The sequence below is a fragment of the Schistocerca gregaria genome, chromosome 1, assembly GCF_023897955.1.
Source record: "Schistocerca gregaria isolate iqSchGreg1 chromosome 1, iqSchGreg1.2, whole genome shotgun sequence".
Lineage (NCBI taxonomy): Eukaryota > Metazoa > Arthropoda > Insecta > Orthoptera > Acrididae > Schistocerca > Schistocerca gregaria.
Window position 1 is genome coordinate 787,221,031 of NC_064920.1, and position 22,594 is coordinate 787,243,624.

General features: G+C 42.4%; 1 protein-coding gene across 1 annotated transcript in view; it reads left to right on the forward strand.

The window, feature by feature from the left end:
- Window positions 1-347: 347 nt before the first annotated feature.
- The window catches only part of LOC126269449 (uncharacterized), a 113,516-nt gene continuing 91,269 nt past the window's right edge, over window positions 348-22,594 (forward strand). Inside the window, exon 1 of the mRNA XM_049973994.1 lies at window positions 348-420. The gene's annotated coding sequence lies outside the window, so the exon portion shown is untranslated. The remainder of the gene's footprint in view (window positions 421-22,594) is intronic.

Below are 22,594 nucleotides of genomic sequence, written 5' to 3' on the forward strand. Positions count from 1 at the left end.
TCAAATTAAATTATAGTGTTCAAAGTATGCCAGGACTACAGTCACGTATTTGCGAACAAATGAAATTATCTAACTGAATTTTTTCGAGGTGATAAATTTTGTGAGTATTTCTCTCACGATGCAAAGATTCGCCTACTTTTTTTTTCCTCGTCCAGGAGTTGACAAATATGCTCTCGGCAATGGCACGCTTCTGCTTTTCGCGCTCGTTTCTAGTCGGAGCTTTCGATGAAGAGGAGCACCACGACTGGAGGCAGGTGGCTGGAGAGGGGGGGGGGGGGAGAGGGGGGGGGAGGGCTGTTGGGCAGCCAGCCAGCCAGCCAGACGACGCTGCCGGCCGGTTCAGTGAACCGGCGGACGACCACGGGCCGACACCACAGCGCAGCACAGCACGACACGAGAGAAGCGACGGACGCCGCGCAGGTAGGTCGCCAGACCGCCGAATACACGCGGCTCTGTCCAGAGCTGTGGCCCGGTAACGGTGCCTCAGTCAACTTACCAGCTTTCTCTGTTTGTACTGTTGCACGTCTGACTGAGCCACGTTACTACTGTAGGAGGAGTACTTCTCGTCTACACCACCGCAAGCCATCTTACGTTACGTGGTGGAGGGTATTTTGAGAATCACTATCATATCTCTTCTCTGTTTCATTCTCTATTGTAGGACCGGAAGCCTCTGTAGGAGGACGAATTTCTCTGCTTTTACATTCGCGATAATTTCGTGAGAAACATATAGGATGAAGTAACACAGTATGTGTCGTGATTAATACCAAAAACTGACGAGGGTGAAAGCATACATTAACAGAAGCCAAATCGTTCTATCAAACATATGTTTGGTAATGAGACCTTTTGGAGATAACTGGGAATGTGTAGTTACTAGCCCCCAATGATTTCAGTGCGAAGTATTGTTCTAGTTAGCACTAAAGTATTTGAAATATAAGCTTTCCCAACTATCTCCCATATAATTGGGCTAAAATTTCATTCATGTGCCCTTCACAGCATTGGAGAGCGTGCTACATGCATGATACGGCAGGGTCACATTTTGCTCCTGATGTAAGACGACACTCCAACATGTCCAGGATGGTCTCAGAGATCACCTGACCATAGTTCTCTCTCTCTCTCTCTCTCTCTCTCTCTCTCTCTCTCTCTCTCTCTCTCTGTGTCCATTTCCTCTACACTCTTTGTCTGACTACATCTTCCTCTCTCCTCCCTCTGACAATAATGTCCTCCCCCTCTCTCTTTCCATCTCCATCTCCACCCTTTCCTTTCCCTCCTGGCCAGTACCCTTCTGCACCTTCCACTGTTCTCATGCATCTCCACATCCTCCTCTCTCTCTATCCAGTTCCTCCTCCCCCTCACTCCATCCATCCCCTCCTCTATCAGTTTCAACCTGTCCCCAGCCATGTTCATCGGCATGTGTAGCACCTGCAACACAGTTCAATAAAATAAGGTGGTAGTACTCCTCCCACAATATGCCTGTTACACAGGGTAAGTTACACATCAGGGACGTGAAAATCGTTTACTTGTTCCTGACATACAGGCTGCCATGCAAAGCAGCCCAATATTATCCCAACACAACACCCCTGTCATGCAACATGGCCTACATGACAGGGCCTGGGAAACTGTTTCATGCCCCTGACTTGTTGGCTGCCTGTTGGAGCTAGCAGGTCATAACTCCACGATACTAATACTCACGAGGCCTGCTGTTTCTGTGCCAAATTCGACTGCAGTCGAAGCAGAGGTTGGGAAGGAGATCCATTTCATAATGAAATTAGTGACGGCTGATAGTCACACATTAGCAATTATCTCACAAAGGTCTCGATATCAGATTCATGTTTCGATTGAAGAGACAAGTTTACTGTTTACTGGGAAGGTTTTGCTTCTGTTGTACTTGCAGCCTTATTAGTTTCTGCTATTAACTATAATACACACTATGTATACTGTTTGACTCTTCTTGGAATATGCGTTTTCGGAATTTTAAAATAAAACCTCTGCGTAGTGCACAACACATTTCTTGTAGCATGAGCTGCTGGAGTTGGCTGTACTACCTAAGTGACTCTCTCGCAGTTACTAAGTCAACTCGTGACAAAACGTCGTGCTGTTCTTCTGACCTTTTCTTTCTCATACGTCATAATCATTCGAGATGAAGTCATAATTTTATTTGGCCGAAATGACTTGTAAGATCCAAGCAAAGCGTAAAAAGAAGCTACAGAGATGTTCGTTCGGATACTTGGAAGAAAGAAAATATCCATAATTTTGAGGCATGATGAAATTATTCTACCTCCGAAATGTCTCTATAATGTTAATAAGGGTTGCATCAGAGAATGAGCCACATTCGCTTTAAATAACGTTTTTACCAATGCTCTGTTACGGTTGCACTGTTGTGAGCACAAAATATACTTCGTCTCTAAATTCCATTTTACAGACTAGTGTAGAGAGGGCCTGATAGATGCTGGTCTGAAGGGAAACCCTTGTACGCAGACGAATGGAATGGTTCCCATGCTGAGAGAAACCATGTAAGCCAATGCATTGCCCTCTCCCGCGTCTGCTCCGTGAAAGTCCGATAGCAATTTACCGTAGCTCTGGCAATTATTACATTTGCAACCAAATTGTGATGTAACACTGCCCTGTGATAACCATGGTTGGAGTACGTCGACTGCCACTGGAAGAAGATACATCAGTATTTTTACTACAGTACTTTGCTTTTTACAAATGTAATAAAAACCAAAATTAAGATAAATTTAAAATATCGTCCGCTCACTCAACAGACGCAGGATACTGAGACACATGTGCGGTCCTACAGCCTGGAAACTCTTACGTACGCGTCTGGCCATGGGTTCGTTCTCAGATCCCTATATGTCAAACGCGCTCTACACAGTCTAAAGTCTGCAAAGCGAATTTACAAAAACTCGACAGTTCCGCTTCAGAAACAGTGTCGTGTCCACAAGGGTGCTTCACAGCACCAAATTCTTGCAGTTTAGACTGCAAAGCGCTGTTTTTCAGCTGAAATGAGACTACGACGTCCAGGTATGTGGCCTGGTTTAGCAACCACGGTACCTCAGGTTGCGCTGAATGAGGCCGTATTCCCTTTTTCATCCGCGGGACGCGCTCATTGCCGCGCCCATATGGGCATCCGCAGATGTCTTTCAAGGAGGGAACAAGATTCAAAACTATCAGTTTGGATTCCAATTTGGTGTTTTTGGAAACGAGTCGTGTCTCAAGAACTAAATCTGGCAAGAAGTGCACAAAACTTACTGAGTCTCAAAATATTGATAGCTGTCTACTTTGTATTTTAAAGATGTATTACTTTCATACGTAAAGAGTAAACATATTTCAATAGTAGACGCAAAAAGTGGTTCAAATGGCTCTGAGCACTATGGGACTCAACTGCTGTGGTCATCAGTCCCCTAGAACTTAGAACTACTTAAACCTAACTAACCTAAGGGCATCACACACATCCATGCCCGAGGCATGATTCGAACCTGCCACCGTAGCAGTCGCACCGTTCCGGACTGCGCGCCTAGAACCGCGAGACCACCGCGACCGGCTGTAGACGCAAAGTACGTCTTTTTATCTTATTAGTATGAACAGGGACGTCACTTTTTTACTAAGCGATCTGATATTATATCCTTATATAATTAAATCCAATGTATAAAAGTGGTTATGAAATAAGTCTAGAAAATATTCACAAAAGAATATTAACTTGAAACTGAAAATTAAAAATATGAAATAGGAAAAAAAGCTCGTACTGACAGAAAACCTTGCTGGATGTAATCAAAAATGACCCATTAATGCCAGCTGAAGTCGAAACAGGAAATAAACTTTTTTTAAATAATTTGTTTGCTTATAAAACTTCACATTAATGGATTTGCTACATTAGTTTCATGATTTCTATTTCTTAATGCCGACTGGCATAACTGAAGTTGAAGAAAATGTGTTTTCAGAGTTAGATTTTTTGGGTTTGTTTGGTGAAGTTTAGCGCAGGGCCAATACACGACTAGATGAACGTGAGAAAGCGTAAGACACCACCCTCAAACTGGCCAGTAGCATCAACTTTTAGCAGCCTAGGACTGCACCTGTCACACTGTTGCGCAGCACGTCACATGCCAGCTGGAATGCTGGTTTCGTAGCTCTGTGACTGCATGTGGTGCTACGTTGCACCCATAGACTTTGAGAAGATCTCAGTCCTGTAGAGCCCATTTCCTCGATCTTGAAATTCAACATTTTTCCCTTTCTACTATTGCAGAAAACGGTATTTTCTTTTTTTAGAGTGGTGTCTTTTGGGTCAGGTATAGCTTCAGTATAGCACGACTATTGTTTCGAGTGTACTACAATAGCCATGTCTTCTAAAACTGAATGCAGAATCAGCAAGCCAACATGGGTTTTCTTTTTCCTGAGACAAACTGTAACCTACTGTTATGATTCCGTTGTGCATTAATGAGAGATGGCGTCGTTAACGAGAATTGGAGACAGGTGACTGGCACTGTTCTGCTACCGTCTATACGTGTTTGGAATCAGTGATGGAATCCGTATGTCATGGTGGCAGACAGGTTCCTTTCTCCGGCTCAGTAAGTGCTGAAAGAGAGGACTACAGAAAGAGGCTGAAGACATTATTTGGGCATGGTTCTGTAAAGGTTCATATCCATCTGGACTACAGATCATAACCGAAACCCCATCCACACCAAAGAATCAATATAATTTTCCATGAACAGAGTAAAAACCAAGACAGCCCAAGATACAGTGACTGCTAACGGGGCAGTATGTTTCATTGCGGTCGGCAACGTTAAACCTGCAATTTAGTGTGGAGTTACAGACAATGCTTGCTAGAAATTCGACATAATTCCGTAACGAATAAAGAGCCTGTATCCAGATTCCAGGAAGGCCGAGTGTCTCATCTGCCCCCCCTCCCCCCCCTCCCGCTCCGCCTTGCGGTCGCCTACGGCTGCGCCCTCAACCAATTACCGACAAAACACTGTCCCGTGCACAGCTGCTGTTCTTTTATTACTGCCACCGTCCTTCATGCAAGTATTGAACCCATAAACTCTCTCTCCATATGTCAAATTTTCCACATAAGTGTGGGAAGTTATTAAAAAATTACGGTTTAATATGTTAATCTTGCACATTCTAGACGTCGCCAATACTGAAAGTACAACACAAATACAGGATAACTCTTGTAGGAACGCCAAGCAGTCGCGATTTACTCCATTATTTTTTTAATTCTCCGATGAGTTTGCTATTGAGCTACTGTTGCCTCGTCGTCAGACGGTGACGTTCACTGAAATATGATTTTGTGAAACATTTGTAGATCGCCAGAAGCCAGACTATTTTATTTCCTTTCTGATGTTAAAAGACTGACCCATCCACAGGAATGCAGTAAGAGATAAAATGTATCCGGACACTTATTACTGGACATTAATGTGGGATGTGTCAACGCTTCACCTACATGACGGCTTCAGCTCTGCTGGAGACACTTTTAGTGAAGTGTCTGGCTGTTTGTGGAGCAGTGGCAGAACATTCTTCCTCAAAAACCGAATCCAGAGAAGGTAGTGATGATGGGCGCTGGGACCTGGAGTGAAGTCGTCGTTCTAACTCATCTCAGAGGTTCAGATCGGCACTGTCGGCAAGCCAGTCCATTTCAGGAATATTATTGTTCACAAACCATTGTCTCATAGATGCTGATTTATAACATAGTGCACTGCCATGCTGATACAAACAGTTACAGTCTCCTAACTGTTCTTTTACTTTATACAGAACACAATGCTGTAAAGTGTGATCAAATCCTTCCACATGAAACGTTTCCTTCAGCACAATAAGAGGACCACACCCTAACCACGAAAAACACCCTCATACCGCAATACCACTTACACCGTACCTTGCAATTTTACTACATATTTCGGCAGTTACGTTCTACAGGCATTCGCCAAATCTAAATCCTTCCACAGGGCTATCACACGGTACAGCGTGATTTAGCATTCCAAATCACTCGTTTCTAGTCATACACCGCCCAGTGGCGTCGCTCTTTACACCACCTAAGACTTCGCTTAGCACTGACAATAGGAACGTGTGACTTATGAGGAATTGTTCGACCATTGAACCTAGTTCTTCTTAATGCGTGCGCACAGCTGATCTGATGGTAGCGCTTTGGAAATCACGAGTGAGTCCTTCCGCTGGCTTGATGTGATTTTTTTTTTATAACCATCAACCGCAGTGCTCGACAGTCCCTGCCCGTCAGTCCAGGAGGCCTGTCTGGTCTTGGTTTAGCATTTCCACATCACAGTCACATCGCCCACAGTCAGCTTAGGTAGGTTTAGAATGACTGAAATGTTCCTGATGGATTGGTGACATCCAGTGACTAGAGCACATTCGAAGTCACAGAGCTTACGTGACTGACCCATTCTGCTGTTAGTGCTTCTCTACTGTCATCACAACACTCCCCTTCTCCTTGTATATCAAAGGATCCATCTTTTGTGGCATTTAGTGGTAAATTTGTGGTAAGATCTTATGGGACCATATGTTTAGGTTATCGGTCCCTAAGCTTACACACTACTTAATCTAAATTACGCTATGGACAAAAAAACACACACACACACACACACACACACACACACACACACACACACACACACACACACACACACACACACACACACACACACGCGCGCCCGAGGTAGGACTCGAACCTCCGACGGGGGGAGCAGCGCGGACCGTGACAAGGCGTCTTAGACCGCGCGGCTACCCCGCGCGGCCACGTAGTGGTCACTTCCGCAATACATAGTAGACGCACAAATTCAGCTGGGTTCTATTTAAAACGAAGCAAATACTGCTGAGAAATTTATTTTAGCCTTTGCTGTTGCGCAGTATTCAACCAATGCGGCAATGGTCAGTTGATACATAAAACCCCATGTCATTCCAAGCATGTGTGTCAATTTGTACCTCTCTATCTACATTATTCCGTGATTTGTTCAGTTTTCAAATTTATACTGACTTTTTGATCACCCGGTATTTGGCGTCTTGCTTTCACTGAGATAAGCTGCCATTATATGGAATTTAGCGAGCGTTTCTTGACGAAAATATTGTAACATACGTCATTTCACTAATGAATTTTGGCTCCGTTTGTATTTCTTTTGAGATTATCCACGTCTCTTGATATTTTACTAGCGGTTGTAATGCAAAAAATTGAATTTAAACTGTGCGATTAGGCAGATCGAGTTGACAGCTGCCACAATTTAGTTTTTAGTGACGCCGTATCTCTGCCAGGCCAGGTGATTGCGCACAACGAAGCGGAGCGATCAAAACCCGGTGACCGCCCGGAGCCAGGGTGGAAGCGAGCGCCTGCCATTTCCGCCGCAGAGACGCTGCCGTGCTGAATGCACAACGCGACGAGACGCCGGACGTTTCCTTAGAGGGCAGCTGCGAGCGACGCCCTGACAGTCGCTGACCCCACCGGCTTGCTCGCATCCTGAACAGTTTCCAAGACGGCGTCGGAATGTCGAACCAGCCCTGCCGCTGTATCCAGACCCGCAGAACACACTGCTACACGATAGGGCTCAGGGTCTATTCTGTATTTCCTGCTTCCCTATAAGCTGTCGCTGTAGTGCAGTATGGACTAACACCAAGGGGGAAAAAATATTGATGTGTGATATATAGCCAAGTTTTCGACTGGACTGGCAATTTCTTGTGATCAATATTGAATAACTTTCCTCAGCACGAGAGTTGTCCACGCCACAGAAGAAATTTGGGTGGGGTATTAATGGAAGTGGTATCTTTCAGAAACTGCTGTCCTATAAACATTTTATTAACATACGTTTGTAACAAAACAATCATAACTCGCTTACATTTTATTAAATTAAGTTACATTCCATGGAAATTATCATCTGTTATGAATTAACGGGTAAGTGATCTTCTGGCTACGAATTCAAAAGTCCATTGTTCAGTCCACAGTCGAAGCACGGAAACTTTTTTCGCCGCCAGCAATCATCTCTTAACATGAAACAAAATAATTAGATTACTATCGTTTGGAGTACGCTTTAAACTGTAGATCCCCTTATAACTGAATGGATAAAAAGATAAACCTTTCTCAACTCGGAGGTTGCTTTGAGCAGCAGAGTGCCATAGTGGGATTAGTACCACGTTCTAGCCTTCCCCCGACCTTTGAACTGACTTATATGGAGAGTTATAGGGGGACCCTAGTTACACGTACACTACTAACCACGGTGCAACTCGGCATTATTCATGTTAACAGACATTGTGAGAGGTGAAAAAGGTGACACAAAAAAAAGACCTAGGTTTTACCCTTTGAGCCGGCCGGGGTGGCCGAGCGGTTCTAGGCGCTGCAGTCTGGAACCGCGCGCCCGCTATGGTCGCAGGTTCGAATTTTGCCACGCGCATGAATGTGTGTGATGTCCTTATGTTAGTTAGGTTTAAGTAGTTCTAGGTTCCAGGGGTCAGTGAGTAAGATCAGAAGAGATAGGGGAGAGGGGGAAGTGTCATACCAGCGCCAATAGGACCATGCACCGTAAAGCACTAGTGTTCCAAGCGACCTTCTGATTAATGGTGTATTTACCTTATGGCAAAATAATTTCAAAATGTTTGATTATACAGTATGTCGGGGTTTAAGGTTTTCTAGCATTTATTACAAAATGGCTCTGAGCACTATGGGACTTAACAACGCCGGCCGGAGTGACCGAGCGGTTCTAGGCCCTTCAGTCTGGAACCATGTGACCGCTACGATCGCAGGCTCGAATCCTGCCTCGGGCATGGATGTGTGTGATGTCCTTAGGTTAGTTAGATTTAAGTAGTTCTAAGTTCTAGGGGTCTGATGATCGCAGATCTTAAGTCCCATAATGCTCAGAGCCATTTGGATCATTTGACTTAACAACATCCGAGGTCATCAGTCCCCTATTACTTAGAACTACTTAAACCTAACAAACCTAAGGACATGACACACGTCCATGCCCGAGGCAGGATTCGAACCTGCGACCGCAGCGGTCGCGCGGTTCTGGACTGAAGCGCCTACGACCGCTCGGCCACACCGGCCGGCAGCATTTATTACATTCAACTTACATTTACAAATAAAACCTCAAATGAAAGAGCAGATCAAACAGCTTTGTTTGTATAGCTATGCGCAAAGGGAAGACTGTGGAACGACCAAGAATGACTGAAGAGCGTGTTGAAAGAGTGAGAGTCTTTCATTCGTAGCGCTAAGAAATCTGTTCGGAACGTTAATCCTGAATTTGCAATTCGAGGGATACCTGTGTTGAGACTTTTAGTGAGACGCTTACAACTCCGTCCTTAGCGTTTGCAGTTGTTGCAAGCTCTAAAGCCTACAGACTACGGTTTATGTGCCAACTTTACAAACGAAATGTTGCTGCAAGACGATAAAGATTTTCTGGATCGAATCGGCTTCAGTGACGAATGGACTTTTCACCCAAGTAGAAATGTGCACATACATAATATGCACATCTAGGGGTCAGAAAATCCCCTTGAGTTGGCACAGTTGCAATGAGACTCCCTTAAATTGGATGTTTTTTGAACCCCGGTGGAAAGTTTATGGGCCTGTTATCGGCGAAGCAACTGTAACTGGTATTTCTTATCTTGGTGCGCTAGAATTATGGTTCTTTCCTCAATTGGAAGACGCTGAATCACAGAATTTTATTTGGCAGCAAGAAGGTGCGTCGCCTCACCGGCGTAAGTCAGTACGCGATTGGTTAAACGACGTTGTACCCGAAAGCTCGATTGGCCGCAACGGGCCAGATCACAGAGCTTGTTTTGTTTACCTCCACATTCGCACATGATATGACGCCATGCGATCGATTTTTACCTTCGAGGGTTCATACCCGACTTCAGAAACAGCATTGTTGCAATAATACTCCAGACACACTGTTCATGGTTTGGGAAGAAATAGCCCATAGACGTGATGTGTCACATATGGTGCCAATATTTAACACTTGTAAGAAAAACTATTTGAGTAGCTCTTTCATTTCATGTATTATTTATAATTGTAAATTGAAGGCAATAAATGATACAAATCCTTAAAAACTGTATATTTATTTTGGAACACCCTCTATAGTGATAATTTATTTTTCTTGTTGTGTGTTTGGCATCAATATATCAAATAAAAACAAGTATTTTCCTTAAAGGGGGAAAAATTACTAATTAGATTAAAACCCTCAGGACCACTACCGGACTGTGATCCACTTGTAACCGCCGTTCAGAAGGCAAATTCAGTTAGTAGCACATGTGCGCACGAAGTTCTTCTCACTGTGCGTGTTACATTTGTTGCAGCTCCTCGTCGGACATAATCGTTGGCAGATTACACCGGCACACAGAAACGGTGGCACTTAGGGCCCCTGGTGGTGGCAGAGGGTACTGAGACACGCCTCCTGTAGCTGGTGACTCTCTTCTTCTTCTTCTTCTTCTTCTTCTTCTTCTTCATCTTCTTTTCCTCTTCCACTTCCTTCTTATTTTTATTGTTTTTCTAGCCACCTTCTTGCTTGGGCTACTTAAACATACAGAGCTCACTCTTCTTACTTACTCTCTAATATCTGGAAGACAGCCTCCGCTAAGGTGCTTTGAGTCTGATGAGGTCCTAGGTCTTCATTGAGAGCGCGAGTAATTCGCATGTATAGCATACATAGCACAGCAAAAGAAACGAAACTCAGTTCACGCTAAGAGCTCAGTTTCTGTAGAGATGACTATAGTCGTTTGCTGTGTCTTAAAAATATTTTCGACGTTTTCAGGTGACCTATTTCACATTCACAGTTTTTCCAAGTGTCAGTCGAGCACAAATATTTGCAAGTAACTTTTTTAATACGCAGAAATATAAGACTGCAAGGAACGAAATTAAAAAATAATTTGAGTAGCATGATAATGAGTCTTTTCTGGAACCGGTCATGCCATAGAAAATGAGCGAATAAATTACGACCACTGTCCACTACGAGATTTGACGTCGTTTGGTGGCGTTTCGTGATCGTGACGCGGTAAAGAAAATATAAAGGCGGATCAGAGAGGAACAGACCACAAAATCCACTGACATAAGCGACTTTGACAAAAGGTATACTGTTATGGTCAGAACAAGCATTTCGAAACCGACGAAGCTGACCGGCTGTTCGCGTGAGCATCTCTGGAAAGTGGTTGCAGGACGGGGAAACCAAGAGAAGGCGACGAGATGTTGGACGTCCGTGCCTCATCAGAACGACAGAATCGGATGCTTGAGCGCTATGTAAAGCAGGGTAGGCAGCGATCGGTGGCTAATCTGACGACGAGTGCAATGGTGATGGGGGCACAAGTTTTACGGAGCACACAGTTGAGCGAATGTTGTTCAACACGTGGATTCGCAGCAGACGACCCCTACCTGTTCCCTGGAAACGTCATCCAGGCGAACGTTTGCCAGAAATATGCACCGCATCACGGACGCAGGTCGATGAGATTTAGTACTATCTTGTGGGGAGGTAATTCACCTGATCTTCCATGGAGCTTATAGTAGTAGAAGGCCTCTTGACAGCTGTGGACTAAGTGAACGTCTTTGCGCGCTACCTGCACCCCTTCACGCTTGATGTCTTCCCCGATGGTCACGTCATTTTCCAGCAGCATAACTGCTGGTGCCCCCAGGTCAGAATCGCGCTATATTGGTTAGATTTGCATGTTAGTGTACGTTGCTGGAGACGCCCCGGACAGTGTTGGAATACCAACCTGGCTGTCACCCGACATGCCGCCCGACATCTGGAGTGCACGAAGTGATACAAAGCCAGATGAGAAACTGCGATGTAAAGAAGTGGCGCTTTGGTTAAGAAGGTAGAGCTTGTTCAGGAGGAGTGGTATTCAAATCGCTATTCGGCCAACATCGTTCTGCATTCGCAATCTGCTTACTGTGTGTGACGGAGTGTACTTTCTGTACGACTTCCCTGAATGTCAGTAAACTTCCATCTGGGCTCCAATGTCTCATATTTTTCTGTCTTTATAATTTCGCAAGCTATATATGGAAGGAATTTTAAAATGAATCCAATTTATGACGCACAACACCTTCCTCGTAGCGTCTACCACTAAAAAATGGTTCAAATGGCTCTGAGCACTATGGGACTTAAATTCTGAGGTCATCAGTCCCCTAAAACTTAGAAATACTTAAACCTAACTAACCTAAGGACATCACACAATTCATGCCCCAGGCAGAATTCGAACCTGAGACCGTAGTGGTCCCGCGGTTCCAGACTGTAGCGCCTAGGACAGCTCTGCCACTGCGGCCGGCCTACCACTAAAGTTGAAAGAAATTATATGGGACGCTTCTCATCTTACTAAACGAACCTCTCAAAAAAAAATTTCCTGAAGTTCCCTTAGCAATTTCAACACAAATGCGAAAATAACTCTCTAAACAAAACCACCGCCGATTTGCTTCCTCCCCATTGAGCACTTCGAGTTAGTTTTTACTTCAATTGATTTAACGTCTATAGTTCTCTAAGTTCTATTTATACGGAACTGTGGTGGTTGAGATACAGTATATCCGTTTTTATTGAAGCTCTGCGCTGTTTACACACCAAGTTTGTAATATACTTCCATCCATTGAGTCCGTCACCAGGCCTTGTCGTATATGAGGATATGTAGCGCATCTGCGGACGTTGCTTCCCAGAGCGGTACCGAAACATAAACATAAAAAGATACGGGCGAAACAAGAGAAGGGAAAAAAAACTTTTGAGTGCAGTTTAGGGTACACGGTAGCGTTTACAACGATTCCCAATAGCTTCTCGTCTCTCGACAGAGAAGTAAAATTGCAACTTAATGTCACTTCGCTATCCGAGATTATTAGAGACGGAGCATTGGCTTAGAATGACAAGAATGGGGAAACACATCGAGCGTATCCTGTTTCTTGAATAGTAGCGTCACCTGGTTGTAGTCATATGGTTATATAATACAAAATCTAAATCGGATAGCTAGCTAGTCGCAGAAGCGCACCTCGTTTTCCTGACAAGGAGCAGAGGATTGTTTGAGCGTCCTAAATGACAAAACACTCTTCAGCCCAGAACATATGTTAATCCATTGATTGTAGGCTTCACCACACACATAGCAAGATTCTAGAGACAGAGATGCGACGACTGTTCATCAAACAGGTGAATGTTTCTGTACTTATGCATCTCGGTATTATAACCTTCATAAAATACAAGCCTTGACAAAGCGCGAGACGACTTATCAATTTTATACTACCGCCACACGCTGAGAAACGTCAAAAGCAGAGGATTTCACTAAGTAGCATCTTACGAAACTGGACTTTTCCCATGTGCTGACTCATTAAAATCAATACCAAAGACGCCTGCTATACTACATCGAGGATAACACACACATCAAAAGAAGTTTTACATCACCCCGGTTCCCAGAACTCTTTAAGAAAGACGTTGACTGTGGATATTGTATCACAGACACAGTCCCTTTGACTTTTGAGAGAGGTCACTAAACTCGCCCAAAGATGTATACAACCGTGCAAGAGCAGAGCGTTTTAAACGGAAGGGGTCCGACAGCCGATCAGTTCCAGTCATTCCACCAGGAAGGAGATACACGGCTCGTGTTGTCTGTAGTTAAACCATGCCTAGACGGTCAATATCGTGGTTCGATCGCGTCCACATTGTTACTTTTGCCAGGATGGGCTCTCAACAAGGGAAGTGTCCAGGCGATATTGTTCGCACATGGAGGAGATATAGAGAGACAGGAACTGTCGATGACATGCTTCACTCAGACCGTCCAAGGGCTACTACAGCAGTGGGTGACCGCTAGCTACGGATTATGGTTCGGAGGAACCCTGACAGCAATGTCACCATGTTGAATAACGCTTTTCGTGCAGCCACAAAACGTCGTGTTACGACTAAAACTGTGCACAGCAGGCTGCATGATGCGCAACTTCTCTCCGAACGTCCATGGCGAGTTCCATCTTCGCGACCACGGCACCATGCAACGCAGTTCAGATGGGCCCAACAACATGCCGAACAACATACCGCTCAGGACTGGCATCACGTTCTCTTCACCGATGAGTGTCACATGTGCCTTCAACCAGGCAACCGTCGGAGACGTTTTTGTAGACAACTCGGTCAGGCTGAACGCCTTAGACACACTGTCCAGCGAGTGCAGTAAAGTGAAGGTTTCCTGCTGTTTTGAGATGGCATTATGTGGGGCCGACATACGCCGCTGGTGGTCATGGAAGGCGCCGTAACGGCTGTACGATACGTGAATGCCATCCTCCGACCGATAGTGCAACCATATTGGCAGCATATTGGCGAGGCAGTCGTTTTCATGGACGATAATTCGCACCCCCCATCTTGCATATCTTGTGAATGACTTCCTTCGGGATAACGACATCGTTCGACTGATGGAACATGAAGGTATGTCGTAGCATTTAGTTGACTTCTTTGCAGTCACCCGTGTAGACATAAACAATATATTTGAGGGAGTAACATTTTTGAGAAAATTTATAGCAATGGAAACCAAATTTAACACCTTCTGAAAGTCTTTTAACCCAAGACAGTTAAAATACCCTCATTCAGTTAAAAGTCTACAATAATTTGTGCAGTAGAGCAATCTGATTTTCACGCAGAACACAGCAGATTGGTTTACGTCCACTACAGCACATTATGTAACAGCAACATGAACATTATTTTGCAGTTTTATCATTTGAGGTTTTCGAATGAAAATTTCTGGAATTAGCTAAATCAGCTGATTTCGCATAGTCCTACACTCCAGTCAGACGCGATATAGAAAAAGACATCAGTGTGACTTAAGTTAAGTATACTTTACGTGTACAGCAAGTTATCGACTGTGGTTAGTACATACATGAACTTGTGCACATTATTTAGTTTGGAAGACATCAGTCTTTTCACTGCTTCGATGCGGCTAGTCACAAAATACTTTCCTGTGCCAACCTTTCCTTCCCACAGTAGCACTTTTATCTTACGTCCTCAGTTGTCTGCTAGTCTCTGCCTTCCTCTACACTGTTTACCCTTTACATCTCCCTCTAGTACCACTTAAAATAATTGCCCGACAAAGGTCATTATGTACTTAAAGAACTAGTCTAAACTATGTGAGGATAGTGGGAAAATGGTTCAATTATGTGATTTGGCGGCAACGCTCCAAGGATACCTTTAAACGTCATTGAGTAAGATCAATTCAAACTGATCCGGTCAGTCTGAACCAAAACTTCGTATACAGTAGATTGTGGCAAGGTAACGTTACCCTCCCGTGATACTTATATGGATATGACTGCCATTAACTATGTTAAAAAAAGGGTATGTATGAGAAGGTGATGGCATCACTTCTATCATATACACATAGTATTGACCATAATCGGTCATATTAAATGATTATGTGGTAGCACCTATATTCTGTAATAGGGTAGTGATTGGTGATCGTCATTCCGGTTACTACACGTACTGGTATCGATCTTTGCGGTTATTTGACCCAGTGTTCTTTGTTTGTTACCACTGACTACTCTACACAAACGAGTATGTTGTCGATAGTTACCTGAAGGCTGACGACCACTCCGTTGCCCGTGATGAGAGGTAATGACTAAAATTCTGTTTTTTCTCCATGGGAGTAATGTGTTAAACTGTCTATGCCTTGATCGATTCCTGGAAGGCAGTCGTTTTCATGTTTGAATTCTTAATTGAAGAACCCCTTGAAGGAATTCAGTGATGATGCATTAACTGACGAACCTTCCCCCATGCTGAAATTGTGCAACTGATTAACAAGGACCTGTGCAATATGGTAGATAATGAAATGTGTTGTAATCATATGAGGCATTGCGAGAGTGGAAGCTGTTGTCAAGGCTATGGGTGGGCCAACACTGTATTGAATTCCAGCATTACTGAGGGAGGGTGCCACCAACTTGTAAATCATTTTCAGCCAGGTGTCCAGATACTTTTGATCACATAGTGTAGCTCAGGAACAGTTGAGCCAAACATAATATTATCCCTCAAAGGGCCTCTGGTCACCACGACTAACCAAAATTGACTCAGACGTGCAGAGGAAATTATTTGTTATTTAACGTTTGTGAGTTGGTGAAAAGAACTTTTAATAACCAAAGCTGCTGGTACTGAGTACTGTACCTTTTCCTAAACAAGATACTAATGTAGTAGCACAACTTTTATAAATTTTGAGTTCTTAATTGAAGAACCCCTTGAAGGAATTCAGTGATGATGGATTAACTGACGAACCTTCCCCCATGCTGAAATTGTGCAACTGATTAACAAGGACCTGTGCAATATGGTAGATAATGAAATCTATTGTAATCATATGAGGCATAACTTCCATGTTCTGTGTCTTAGAATAGTGACTGAATGTTGCAATAATGTTCTTTTAGTGTACATCAATCGATCTTTGCGGTTATTTCACCCAGTGTTCTTTGTTTGTTACCACTGACTACTCTACACAAACGAGTATGTTGTCGATAATTACCTGAAGGCTGACGACCACTCCGTTGCCCGTGATGAGAGGTAATGACTAAAATTCTGTTTTTTCTCCATGGGAGTAATGTCTCAAACTGTCTATGCTTTGATCGATTCCTGGAAGGCAGTCGTTTTCATGGACGATAATTCGCACCCCCATCTTGCATATCTTGTGAATGACTTCCTTCAGGATTACGACATCGTTCGACTAGAGTGACCAGCATTTTCTCCAGACATGAATCCTATCGAACATGCCTGGGATAGATTGAAAAGGGCTGTTTAAGGGACGACGTGACCTACCAATGACTCTGAGGGATCTACGCCGAATCGGTGTTGAGGAGTGGGACAATCTGGACCAAACGTGCCTTGATGAACTTGTGGATAGTATGCCACGGCAACTACAGGCATGTATCAATGCAAGAGGACGTGCTACTGGGTGTTAGACGTACCGGTGTGTACAACAATCTGGAGCACCACCTCTGAAGGTCTCGCCGAATGGTGGCACAACATGCATTGTGTGGTTTTCATGAGCAATAGGAAGGGCGGTAATGATGTTTATGATGATCTCTATTCCAATTTTCTGTACAGATTCCGGAACTCTCGGAACCGAGGTGATGCAAAACATTTTTTGTTGTGTGTATGTGCGCTTTCTGAGGACATTTCTGAAATCAAGTATTCTGGTTTTTCTCGACTTTCCTTGGTTTGATGCTGTGCGTGTGGGTACTAAGCTTTGAAATGATCATGATATGATTTGTCTGTTTGGGAAGTTGACATATTTCGTTAATTTTCCTCAAAACAGCCAGTTTTTCCAAACAGATATTGAAGTAGATGTATTTTGTCCTAAGCATCTTTCACACAATTGATCATAACTATCTGTGATATCGTAGCACTTTGCAAAGGAAAGAGTCATTTCGTAATTCACATAATGCTGATAAGACTAAAAACAAAAATCAGACTTCAATAAAGGCTTGACACACACAAAAAATATTTACAATGATGTAGACAATAGAGAAGACGTTACAAAGCGAGGCTTTAAAGTACTTCGAAGAACTCTAGTACAGAATAAAAGGAACGTGCTGCAAGGAAACCTTCCAATTTAAGTACAAACACCTGGCGTTTATCACTCACTGAAAACAAAACTGTTGACTAGTGCACACTTTTCTGGACAATAGTTACAGAAATGTTTTCCAAAGGCAAATCGTTTTCCTCCTACAATTCACTGAGAAAATGTGGCATTTGGTTAGACTAAAGCCATGTTAATTTCCACAAATGCTACGAGGGACAATATGTGCGGCATCGGTAGAGTCAGAATTGAGGGGTTTGCTGCAGAAATGGTGCAATCCACAAGCTTCCTGTTTTTAGAAAAAAGTGAAAGTTAAAGAAACCGTATAAATTAACTATTACTACTACAACGATTGTTCTTTGTACTTGGAGTGATATTATTAAATGTAAATATTTGCTCTCTACATGAACTTAAAAACTGCATTTTCAGTGCCACAGTTGGTTATACCATTTTACCTCCAAAAAAAAAAAAAAAAAAAAATTGAAACTTTATTGGTGTACTCCACATTTTTGTACTTTTATACTTCACTGTTGCTCTCTACGAACAAAATATGTATTTACTGCCAGAATGAAGTAACTTACATTATCATAGTTTTAAGAACAGTGATGGAAATAAACAACACGTATTAAAGAAAAGAAAACACATTTATTTCACATTTTGTAAGAGACACGGGTTGCAAAGTACAACTTCTTTCTTTACTGACATTAGTACTCAAAATAATGTAACTTTTAAAGATAATATTAAAAAATGTCTAGACATTTCTCCCAATAAACAAGCAATCACTCATTTTCGCCTTCTTCACTCAAATACACGTCTGTATCAGACTCTGGACGTGCAACCTGTGAATTAAGAATTCTTCATAAAAGCTGTGATGAATGGGAGTTACATATTTCATCAGCTTCCTTAAATCTTTTGCTTTAGGATTTGTTGCTGTAGGTTTTTTCACCTCAGATAACTTCAAAAGCGTGATACAATCTGGTTAATGTATCTGACGTCCTTTTCTGGTTTTCTTGTAATTCTTGGACCTGTATGGTATATCTCGATTTACTGTTTCAGCGAAATCGATTTCAAAAGGTTTTTTCCTTGTGAAATTTCAGCCGCTGTATCTTCAGCCAGTTGATCTTGTCACTGTCTATACATATTTTCTTCTTAATAGTTATATCATTCAAAGGCTTGATGCTTTTAAAATCATCATCCTGTAGATGAGTAACTTGAAATTTGTTTCCTTTCTTCTTTGCCACCCCAGTAATTCTAATAAGACTTTCAGCACCAAAAATATATTGTTCTTTCTTCATCCCATTATCTCTACATAAGAAATCCTGGTCACAGCCATGAAAGAGTGTCCTGATACAAAAAATTTCAGCTCAATTGTCTCAACACTAATGTCTGGCTTAGTGACAGTGTACAGCAACATAAGAAACAGATTGAAATTTCGATTTTGTCCCCGACAAGTATCACCGTAACAGACCAATTTCTTTACATGCAAAGGAAGATTTTTCACATAATTCAAAATACATGACTTCTTGCAATCCTCTATCTGCTTGTGCCTCTGTCCAGAAATACATGGAAGCTTTGTCTTCCACTAGATTGTGGGTACAGAAAGTGAAGCCGCTTAACTGCCGTTGATAGTATATCCAAGAAACTGGGAGTTTAGGCAATGAAAGAAAACTCTGCAAATCAAACGCTATAACATACATCTCAGGATCAGATCTGGCCAGTTCAACATCTTCCTTCATTTGGGACCTCGCCAGTTCAGCTCTTCGAAGATGTAGATGATGTAACAGTTCCAGCATTTTCTTTCCATTTTCATCAGTTGAAGTTGCCATTTCTGTTTTCTTAATTTCACAGCTTTTGCAAGTACCTGAATGTGGTGGATGGAATGAAAAATTGAAATCTGAAGTAAATACCTGACGGTAAAGAGATTCCTCTCGTTCTTTACACCAATCCAAATACAACAAACTATACATTTTAGCAATTTTCAGGTCGGGATTAAGGTATTCTGGATTTGGACTGTCCTTTCTTGGATAGTGTGAGTGGTACCTTGGGAATGATTCTATGTGTTCTTCAAATTGGCACTTGACGTTTGATTTCTGCAACAGTTTTTTTTTTAAGGTTCACATTTACCTCAATTATCTGAAGCGACTTCTCCTTTTTGTTTGTAAGAAGTACCAGCACGATCTAGCCAACCAGACGAAATTTGAAAGGTGTTTCGGAAAGCAAATCTGCACACATTAACATTAGTACCGTCCTGTTTCTGTAAGGTGTATGTACGAGTGAACGAACGATGTGATTCTGTTGTACTATGTAGTATATGACCGCTTCTTCATTGTTTGTTACACCAGTACACAGATACAACTTTTTTGAGCTAATTCACCTTCTTTGCCAACGGAATATAACGTTTCAAAATTGTACTGCCTGCCTTCTTCAGGAATATTAACTTCAGTTTTTAGGACAATTGTAATGGTAGAAGCTAAACTTCTTGTACTTGCAAGTAACACATTCCATCTTCTTTACATTTCGTTTCTACAAATAAGGATTCCTTGTTCTCTTTCTATCTTTCTACCTTTCTTTTTCTTTCTTTCTTTCTTTTTTCTTTCTTTTTAATGGCAGGAGGATCTTCTTCAACATTAATAAAGTTTCCACTCGCATCCAGATTAGGAATTTCACCTCCTTCAAAGACAGTATTGTTGTTTTAGTTGACATATTTGTCATTTGTCCATTATTTCCAGGACCTGTGAGAGTAGGGTCACCTCTTTTACTTTGTGGATCATTTATAGGTGCTGACACAGCAGATGCTTCTAGTCTTGCTGTTTCAGTGCTGGTTTGTCTTTACACATTTCTCTTTTTAAGCTTCCTTTTGGGGGTTTCATAATCAGAGTCATCTTTGTAAGAAGAAGCATATGGGACATATTCTTGATTAGAACCAGAATCACTCAGATTTTCTTCACTAAATGAATCCATAATGGGTTGCACCAAATTTGCACTCAGTTAATTTCAAAATAGTTGCCCACAAGTTACACCATTAATGTTTTGCTTCTGAATGACACCTGAAAGAAGTACAAAAGTGAAAGGCTGTCAGTCCAGAGCCGCGCTGCTGCTACGGTCGCAGGTTCGAATCCTGCCTCGGGCATGGATGTGTGTGATGTCCTTAGATTAGTTAGGTTTAAGTAGTTCTAAGTCTAGGGGACTGATGACCTCAGATGTTAAGTCCCATATTGCTTAGAGCCATTTGAACCATTTTTGATAGGCTGTAAATACAATGTAATGAAGTAACAAAAAACACAAAAATATAAAAATGGGTATTTGTGGATTACACCGTTTCTGCACGAAACCCTCAATTGCGAGACGCTTAACCAACGACCTTCGCGAATAAAGACTGTACCTCGTACTGACTGTCCTTTTCTGGACTAAGAATGTTTTTCTAAATACCTGTGTTGTTCCCAAAAATTACACTATAGGCTACAGCAGAGCGAAAATATGCAAAGTAAACAATCTTTCGTGTTTCAATGGCAGAGACACTGGGGGTTTTTTATGTTGTAATGACTGCAGCATTTATTTTCTTCACAAGATGCTGAATGTGTTACTTCCAAGAGAGCTTTTCATTACACCTGCTGTGTTACAACACACTCTTTGCTACACAGAAAATACGGATGCACTGTAATCACGTATTAATTTACAATTCAGTCTGTGCCGGGTCGTCGTAAACTGCAGAACACACAAGCAGAATAACACAGATAGTCCGGTATCAAGCAAATCTGCCAACAATCCGTGGAACAGCAAACCAAAACGTAGTCCTCTAAACACCAAGGACACGAAAATATGGTGTAAGTGAGGCAGAGGCTACAGCCTGCCAGCAGCTAGGTTTTACTTCCAGCTTGACGTCAGTAGCCAGGGTCATTTGACTGTCCACTGGCACCTCTTCCAGCCGCCGGAGGAGTCATTGTCAGCGAACATGACGGGATATCGGCCTCGCTATCGGATTACGGAGATATACCAGTTATCCTAAATCTAAGTATTTGGAAAGCTCGACTTCAATGAATATTTAGTCCTCTTGGGATACCAAAATTTGGCTTATACTACAAGAGTTCAGTTTCACTAACTGTATGCCGTTCTAGCAGTTAAACATGTCTGTTTTCTGTAGTCCTCAAGCTAATGTTATCCTCTACCCTATTTGGTATTTCTTTCAGAACCATACCGGTCTTCTGCAAATTGTGGAAAAATTGGATCATCCGCCAGACAGACAAGACGTTGATATGACTTTGTGTCACCACTTTAAAGCATCCCAGTCAGATTCAAACCCGTTCTTCGTTTGTTGACACTGTAAGAAAACACACAGTTTCCTGTTTCCCAGACTTAAACGAATCACTGTTTAGTTTTCCCTCTAGTTCCTTAATGTTACATCTTAGACAAAAGTATAGTATAGTCCACAGAGTCATACGTTTTGTTAAATCTAAGAAGATATCTTCAGTCGTCAGGTTATCATTTATCCCCACAAGGGTCTCATACCCAAAAAATAAAACTGCTTTTTTTTTCAAAGTTCCTCTCCTGGAACCAAAGGGCAAGCCTGATAAATTCTATGTGCCGAGCTATGTTACTGCTCTCTTAAACATTGAGTTGTCAAAATTTTCAAAAACTCTGATAGAAATTATATTGGCCTGTATTACTCTACAACATTTGTATTTTTCCATAAAGTGGTTTTTCTAACGAGTGTTCGTATCTTTCTGGGAAGTGACGGCTACTGAAAGACACATTGTACTGGTCACGGAGTACAAGGATACATTGATCTTTATAAGTCCTCATGATATTTCATTCCACAATGTGAGTCTTTATTGACAAATGATTTGATAATAGATTCAGTATACTCCTTGCTTGTGTTTCTTGTAGTTGCACGTGGCTTAATTTTCTTGGGACACCAGACGTCAAGAGCACGAACGTAAATGTGTTCCCACCACTGTTTTAGTGCAAGATTGGGCAACACTACATGTCGCTTGCCAGGTGAAAGATGCGCTTCGAGAAACGTTCGGTAGCGACCGCATCATTTCTAGAGAATTTCACGATATTTGGTCTTTCAGATCCCCCGATCTAAGTCAATGTCACTTCTAGTTATCGGGGTATCTGA